The 8,192-nt window shown below is 58.2% G+C and overlaps 1 protein-coding gene across 1 annotated transcript in view; it reads left to right on the top strand.

Annotated features, from left to right (window-relative positions):
* Window positions 1-8,192, top strand: part of hirip3 (HIRA interacting protein 3) — a 64,685-nt gene that overhangs the window by 37,585 nt on the left and 18,908 nt on the right. The gene's annotated exons all lie outside the window — the stretch shown is intronic.

Genomic DNA, 8,192 nt, shown 5'->3' with positions numbered 1-8,192 from the left:
AACACACACACACACACACACGGGGATCAGACACCCCCAAACCAACCCCCTCTCACACACACACACAGGGTATCTGACACCCCCAAACTCCCTCCCCATCTCACACACAGGGGACCAGACACCCCCAAACCCCCCCCACACACACACAGGGGACCAGACACCCCTAAACCCCCCCCCTCACACACACACGATCAGACAGTCCCACCCCCACCCAAACACACACACACACACACACACACAGGGGATCAGACACCCCTAAACCCCCCCCCCCCCTCACACACAGACAGGGGACCAGACACCCCCAAACCCCCCCCCACAGAGGATCAGACACCCCCAAACCCCCCCCACCCCACACACACACAGGGGATCAGACACCCCCAAACCCACCCCCCTCACACAGGGGATCAGACACCCCCAAACCCACCCCCATCACACAGGGCATCAGACACCCCCAAACCCACCCCCATCACACAGGGGATCAGACACCCCCAAACCCACCCCCATCACACAGGGGATCAGACACCCCCAAACCCACCCCCATCACACAGGGGATCAGACACCCCCAAACCCACCCCCATCACACAGGGGATCAGACACCCCCAAACCCACCCCCATCACACAGGGGATCAGACACCCCCAAACCCCCCCCCCCCCACAGGGGATCAGACACCCCCAAACCCACCCCCATCACACAGGGGATCAGACACCCCCAAACCCCCCCCCACAGGGGATCAGACACCCCCAAACCCACCCCCATCACACAGGGGATCAGACACCCCGAAACCCACCCCCATCACACAGGGGATCAGACACCCCCAAACCCACCCCCATCAAACAGGGGATCAGACACCCCCAAACCCACCCCCATCACACAGGGGATCAGACACCCCCAAACCCACCCCCATCACACAGGGGATCAGACACCCCCAAACCCACCCCCATCACACAGGGGATCAGACACCCCCCAAACCCACCCCCATCACACAGGGGATCAGACACCCCCAAACCCACCCCCATCACACAGGGGATCAGACACCCCCAAACCCACCCCCATCACACAGGGGATCAGACACCCCCAAACCCCCCCCCCCACAGGGGATCAGACACCCCCAAACCCACCCCCATCACACAGGGGATCAGACACCCCCAAACCCCCCCCCCACAGGGATCAGACACCCCCAAACCCACCCCCATCACACAGGGGATCAGACACCCCCAAAACCCCCCCCCCCCCAGGGGATCAGACACCCCCAAACCCACCCCCATCACACAGGGGATCAGACACCCCCAAACCCCCCCCCCCCACAGGGGATCAGACACCCCCAAACCCACCCCCATCACACAGGGGATCAGACATCCCCAAACCCCCCCCCCACAGGGGATCAGACACCCCCAAACCCACCCCCATCACACAGGGGATCAGACACCCCCAAACCCCCCCCCCCCCCCCCCCCCCCCCCACAGGGGATCAGACACCCCCAAACCCACCCCCATCACACAGGGGATCAGACACCCCCAAACCCACCCCCATCACACAGGGGATCAGACACCCCCAAACCCACTCGCAACGGACCAGACACCCCCAACCCCCACCCCTCCTCACAGAGGATCAGACACCCCCGAATGCCCCCCCCTCCTCACAGGGGACAAGACACCCCCAATACCCCCCTCACACAGTGGATCAGACACCCCCAAACCGTCCCACAGGGGATCAGACACCCCCAAACCCCCCCTCACAGGGGACCAGACACCCCCAAACCCCCCCCAAAAGCAGGAGATCAGACACCCCCAACCCCCCCCCCCCCCCAAAAAAAAACAGGAGATCAGACACCCCCAACCCCCCCCCCCCCAAAAAACAGGAGATCAGACACCCCCAAACCCCCCCCCCCCACCACACACACACACGGTGGATCAAACACCCCCAAACCCACTCACAATGTACCAGACACCCCCCAACCCCCACCCCTCCCAACAGGCGATCAGACACCCCCAAACCCCCTCCCCATCACACACACAGGGGACCAGACACCCCCAAAGCCCGCCCCCCCCACACACACACAGGGGACCAGACACCCCCAAACCGCTCCCCCCCTCACACACACACACACAGAGGATCAGACACCCCCAACCCCCCCCCCCTCCACACACAGTGGACCAGACACCCCCAAACCCCCAACCCCCCTCCACACACAGGGAATCAGACACCCCCAAACCCCCCCCCCCTCACACACACAGTGGATCAGACACCCCCAAACACCCCCCTCACACACACACACACACACAGGGGATCAGACAGTCACCCCCCCCCCCCCCACACACACACACATACACAGGGGATCAGACACCCCTAAACCCCCCCCTCACACACACACACACACACACACAGGGGATCAGACACCTCCAAACGCCCCCCTCACACACACACACACACACAGGGGACCAGACACCCCCAAACCCCCCCCCACAGGTGATCAGACACCCCCAAACCCACCCCCCACACACACACACAGGGAATCAGACACCCCCAAACCACCTCCCCCCCCTCACACACACACAGGGGACCAGACACCCCCAAACCCCATCCCCTCACACAGGTGATCAGACACCCCCAAACCCCCCCCCCCTGCCCCGCCTCACACACAGGGGACCAGACACCCCCAAACCCCCCCTCACACACAGGGGACCAGACAACCCCAAACCACCCCCCCCACACCATCACACAGGGGATCAGACACCCCTAAACCCACCCCCATCACACAGGGGATCAGACCCAACCCAAACCGCCCCCCCCCACCTCACACAGGGGATCAGACACCCCCAAACCCCCCACCCCCTCACACAGGAGATCAGACACCCCCAAACCCACCCCCATCACACAGGAGATCAGACACCCCCAAACCCACCCCCATCACACAGGGGATCAGACACCCCCAAACCCACCCCCATCACACAGGGGATCAGACACCCCGAAACCCACCCCCATCACACAGGGGATCAGGCACCCCCAAACCGCGCCCCCCCCCACTCACACAGGGGATCAGACACCCCCAAACCCACCCCCATCACACAGGGGATCAGACACCCCCAAACCCCCCACCCCCTCACACAGGAGATCAGACACCCCCAAACCCACCCCCATCACACAGGAGATCAGACACCCCCAAACCCACCCCCATCACACAGGGGATCAGACACCCCCAAACCCACCCCCATCACACAGGGGATCAGACACCCCGAAACCCACCCCCATCACACAGGGGATCAGGCACCCCCAAACCGCGCCCCCCCCACTCACACAGGGGATCAGACACCCCCAAACCCACCCCCATCACACAGGGGATCAGACACCCCCAAACCCACCCCCATCACACAGGGGATCAGACACCCCCAACCGCCCCCCCCCCCAAAAACAGGAGATCAGACACCCCCAAACCGTCCCACAGTGGATCAGACACCCCCAAACCGTCCCACAGGGGATCAGACACCCCAAACCCCCCCTCACAGGGGACCAGACACCCCCAACCCCCCCCCCCCCCAAAAACAGATCAGACACCCCCAAACCGTCCCACAGGGGATCAGACACCCCCAAACCCCCCCCCCCAAAAAAAACAGGAGATCAGACACCCCCAAACCGTCCCACAGGGGATCAGACACCCCCAAACCTCACCCCCCCACCACACACACGGGGACCAGACACCCCCCCCCCCAAACAGGAGATCCGACATCCCCAAACCCTCCCACAGGGGATCAGACACCCCCAAACCCTCCCACAAGGATTCAGACACCCTCCAAAACCCCCTCACAGTGGATCAGACACCCCCCACCCCACAAACAGGGAATCTGACACTCCCCCCAAAACCACCCGCACATATATCAAATATAAACCCCCTGTGTGTGTGTGCGACAGGGGATAAAATTCAACTAAATATAGAAACGTATATCAAAACTAACCCTGTGTGTGTGGGGACTGGGGCACATAATCTGTTGAGCCGACAGTGTGGCTCACTTATACGTGCTCGTAGGTACGTACATTAACACACATGGGCCCCTGTTCTTTGCAGACAAAAGGAACGAGCGCGCACACACTGCGCCCAACAGAATAGGTAACAGCCATTCTGAGACAAAACCAAAAATAGCTGGAAAAACTCAGCAGGTCTGGCAGCATCTGCGGAGAGGGACACAGTTAACGTTTCGAGTCCGTATGACTCTTCAACAGAACTAAGGAATAATAGAGAAGAGGTGAAATATAAGCTGGTTTAAGGGGGTGGTGGGACAGGTAGAGCTGGATAGAGGGCCAGTGATAGGTGGAGATAACCAAAAGATGTCACAGACAAAAGGACAAAGAGGTGTTGAAGGTGGTGATATTATCTAAAGGAATGTGCTAACTAAGGGTAGAAAGCAGGACGAGCAGATAGTCCTAGTGGGGGTGGGGTGGGGGTGAAGGTACAGATAGTCCTAGTGGGGGTGGGTTGGGGGGAAGGTACAGATAGCCCTAGTGGGGGTGGGGTGAGGTGAAGGTACAGATAGTCCTAGTGGGGGTGGGGTGGGGTGGGGGGAAGGTACAGATAGCCCTAGTGGGGGTGGGGTGGGGGGAAGGTACAGATAGCCCTAGTGGGGGTGGGGTGGGGTGAAGGTACAGATAGCCCTAGTGGGGGTGGGGTGGGGTGAAGGTACAGATAGCCCTAGTGGGGGTGGGGTGGGGTGAAGGTACAGATAGCCCTAGTAGGGGTGGGGTGGGGTGAAGGTACAGATAGCCCTAGTGGGGGTGGGGTGGGGGGAAGGTACAGATAGCACTAGTGGGGGTGGGGTGAAGGTACAGATAGCCCTAGTGGGGGTGGGGTGAAGGTACAGAAAGCCCTAGTGGGGCTAGGGTGGGGTGAAGGTACAGATAGCCCAAGTGGGGGTGGGGCGAAGGTACAGATAGCCCTAGTGGGGGTGGGGTGGGGGGAGGGTACAGATAGCCCTAGTTGGGGTGGGGGGAAGGTACAGATAGCCCTAGTGGGGGTGGGGTGAGGGTGAAGGTACAGATAGCCCTAGTGGGGGTGGGGTGAGGGTGAATGTACAGATAGCCCTAGTGGGGGTGGGGTGAGGGTGAATGTACAGATAGCCCCAGTGGGGATGGGGTGGGGATGAAGGTATAGATAGCCCTAGTGGGGGTGGGGTGGGGTGAAGGTACAGATAGCCCTAGTGGGGGTGGGGTGAAGGTACAGATAGCTCTAGTGGGGGTGGGGTGGGGTGAAGGTACAGATAGCCCTAGTGGGGGTGGGGTGGGGTGAAGGTACAGATAGCCCTAGTTGGGGTGGGGTGGGGTGAAGGTACAGATAGCCCTAGTGGGGGTGGGGTGGGGTGAAGGTACAGATAGCCCTAGTGGGGGTGGGGTGAAGGTACAGATAGCTCTGGTGGGGGTGGGGGGAAGGTACAGATAGCCCTAGTGGGGGTGGGGGGAAGGTACAGATAGCCCTAGTGGGGCTGGGGTGGGGGGAAGGTACAGATAGCTCTAGTGGGGGTGGGGGAGTGCTAAAAGGTAGAGATAAAACAATGGATGGAAGTACATTTAAAAATAATGGAAATAGGTAGGAAAAGAAAAATCTGTATAAATTATTGGAAAAAACAAAAGGAAGCGGGAAGAAACAGAAAGGGGGTGGGAATGGAGGAGGGAGTTCATGATCTAAAGTTGTTGAACTCGATATTCAGTCCGGAAGGCTGTAAAGTGCCCAGTCGGAAGAGGTGCTGTTCATCCAGTTTGCGTTGAGCTTCACTGGAACAATGCAGCAAGCCAAGGACGGACATGTGGGCATGAGAGCAGGGTGATGTGTTAAAATGGCGAGCGACAGGGAGGTCTGGGTCATGCTTGCGGACAGACCGAAGGTGTTCTGCAAAGCGGTCACCCAGTCTGCGTTTGGTCTCTCCAATGTAGAGGAAACTGCATTGGGAGCGGCGAATGCAGCAGACTGAATTGAGGGAAGTGCAAGTGAAATGCTGCTTCACTTGAAAGGAGTGTTTGGGCCCTTGGATGGTCAGGAGAGGGGGAAGTAAAGGGGCAGGTGTTGCACCTTCTGTGGTTGCATGGGAAGGTGCCATGGGAGGGGGTTGAGGTGTAGGGGGTGATGGAGGAGCGGACCAGGGTGTCCCAGAGGGAATGATCCCTACGGAATGCCGACGGGGGGGTGAAGGGAAGATGTGTTTGGTAATGGCATCATGCTGGAGTTGGCGGAAATGGCGGAGGATGATCCTTTGAATGCGGAGGTTGGTGGGGTGATAAGTGAGGACACGGGGGACCCTATCATGTTTCTGGGAGGGAGGAGAAGGCGTGAGGGCGGATGCGCGGGAGATGGGCCGGACACGGTTGTGGGCCCAGTCAACCACCATGGGTGGAAAACCTCGGTTAAGGAAGAAGGAGGACACGTCAGAGGAACTGTTTTTGAAAGTAGCATCATCGGAACAGATGTGACAGAGGCGAAGGAACTGAGAGAATGGGATGGAGTCCTCACAGGAAGCGGGGTGTAAGGAGCTGTAGTCGAGGTAGCTGTGAGAGTCGGTAGGCTTGTAATGGATATTGGTGGACAGTCTATCACCAGAGATTGAGACAGAGAGGTCAAGGAAGGGAAGGGAAGTGTCAGAGATGGACCATGTGAAAATGATGGAGGGGTGGAGATTGGAAGCAAAATTAATAAATTTTTCCAGGTCCCTGCGAGAGCATGAATCGGCACCGAAGTAATCATCGATGTACCGGAGAAAGAGTTGTGGGAGGGGGCCAAAGTAGGACTGGAACAAGGAATGTTCCACATACCCCATAAAGAGACAGGCATAGCTGGGGCCCATGCAGGTACCCATAGCCACACCTTTTATTTGGGGGAAGTGAGAGGAGTTGAAGGAGAAATTGTTCAGTGTGAGAACAAGTTCAGCCAGACGGAGGAGAGTAGTGGTGGATGGGGATTGTTTGGGCCTCTGTTCGAGGAAGAAGCTAAGGGCCCTCAGACCATCCTGGTGGGGGATGGAGGTGTAGAAGGATTGGACGTCCATGGTGAAGAGGAAGCGGTTGGGAACTGGAAGTTGTTGATGTGACGTAAGGTGTCAGAGGAATCACGGATGTAGGTGGGAAGGGACTGGACAAGGGGAGAGAGAATGGAGTCAAGATACCGAGAAATGAGTTCCGTGGGGCAGGAGCAGGCTGAAATGCCGAGGTTCAGTCCCCAGGACAACGCCTCGACCAATCAGAGCCAGCCCGTCTGGTTTGAACTTAAGCGCGGCCTGGCAGTTCACCGTCGGGTCCCAGTGAACTGGTGCACTGCCCGTGGCAACACCTGCATCAGTCAGACCCAATCAGCACTCTCTTCTCATGCAGTGTAAATTGTTGTTCCGTTCACAGTTCGGAACTGTCCTGATGAGTGCAAGATTTAAAACCTTGACAGTGCGTGTCATTTTACAGCACTACCCAAGTCCTGTACTACCAAATGACTACAAATATGTAAAAATTTATCAAGTAGAGCGGCCTGTGTGTTTGTGGCTGGAGTTAACACTACTGCCTGTATAAAGATGTGAGGATCTCACCCTCTCTCTGATTGTTGTAGCATTAAGATGCTACACAGGAGGAATTATCATGCACAGGTAGTCACCAAGACATGTAAAGAGATGTTAGGGACCTGCAAACAAACGCTCGCCAGAGAGGTCGGTCTGAAGGGGACAGAGAGAGGGGCGGAGAGGTTTAAAGAGGGAATCCCAGAGCTTAGGTTCCCCCACCCACCCCACCCCTCCCGGGCAGCTGAAGGCCCGGCCGCCAATAGCGGAGTGATGGGAATCGGGGGATGCTCGAGAGGCTGGAATTGGAGGAGCGTTGAGATCTCGGAGGGTTGTAGGAGGTTCCAGAGATAGGGAGGGTTGTAGGGGCTGGAGGAGGTTACAGAGATAGGGAGGGGTGTAGGGGCTGGAGGAGGTTACAGAGATAGGGAGGGGTGTAGGAGCTGGAGGAGGGTACAGAGATGGGGGTTGAGGGACGTGGAGGCATTTGAAGTTACTGCTTCCTGTGCAGGAGCAGGAATTCAAAGTTTGACGATGAGACCGAGTTCCAGATTGCGGTGAGCAGCGAGGGGGACAGGAACAGGCACCAGGGAGGAGACAGAGGCTGGAGAAATGGGCAGACAAGTGGCAGATACTGTTTAACACAGAGAAGTGTGAAGAGATTCATTTTGGTG

Source organism: Carcharodon carcharias, chromosome 38 (assembly GCF_017639515.1).
Source record: "Carcharodon carcharias isolate sCarCar2 chromosome 38, sCarCar2.pri, whole genome shotgun sequence".
In the NCBI taxonomy this organism is placed as follows: domain Eukaryota; kingdom Metazoa; phylum Chordata; class Chondrichthyes; order Lamniformes; family Lamnidae; genus Carcharodon; species Carcharodon carcharias.
This window is presented reverse-complemented; position numbering and strand designations above follow the sequence as displayed.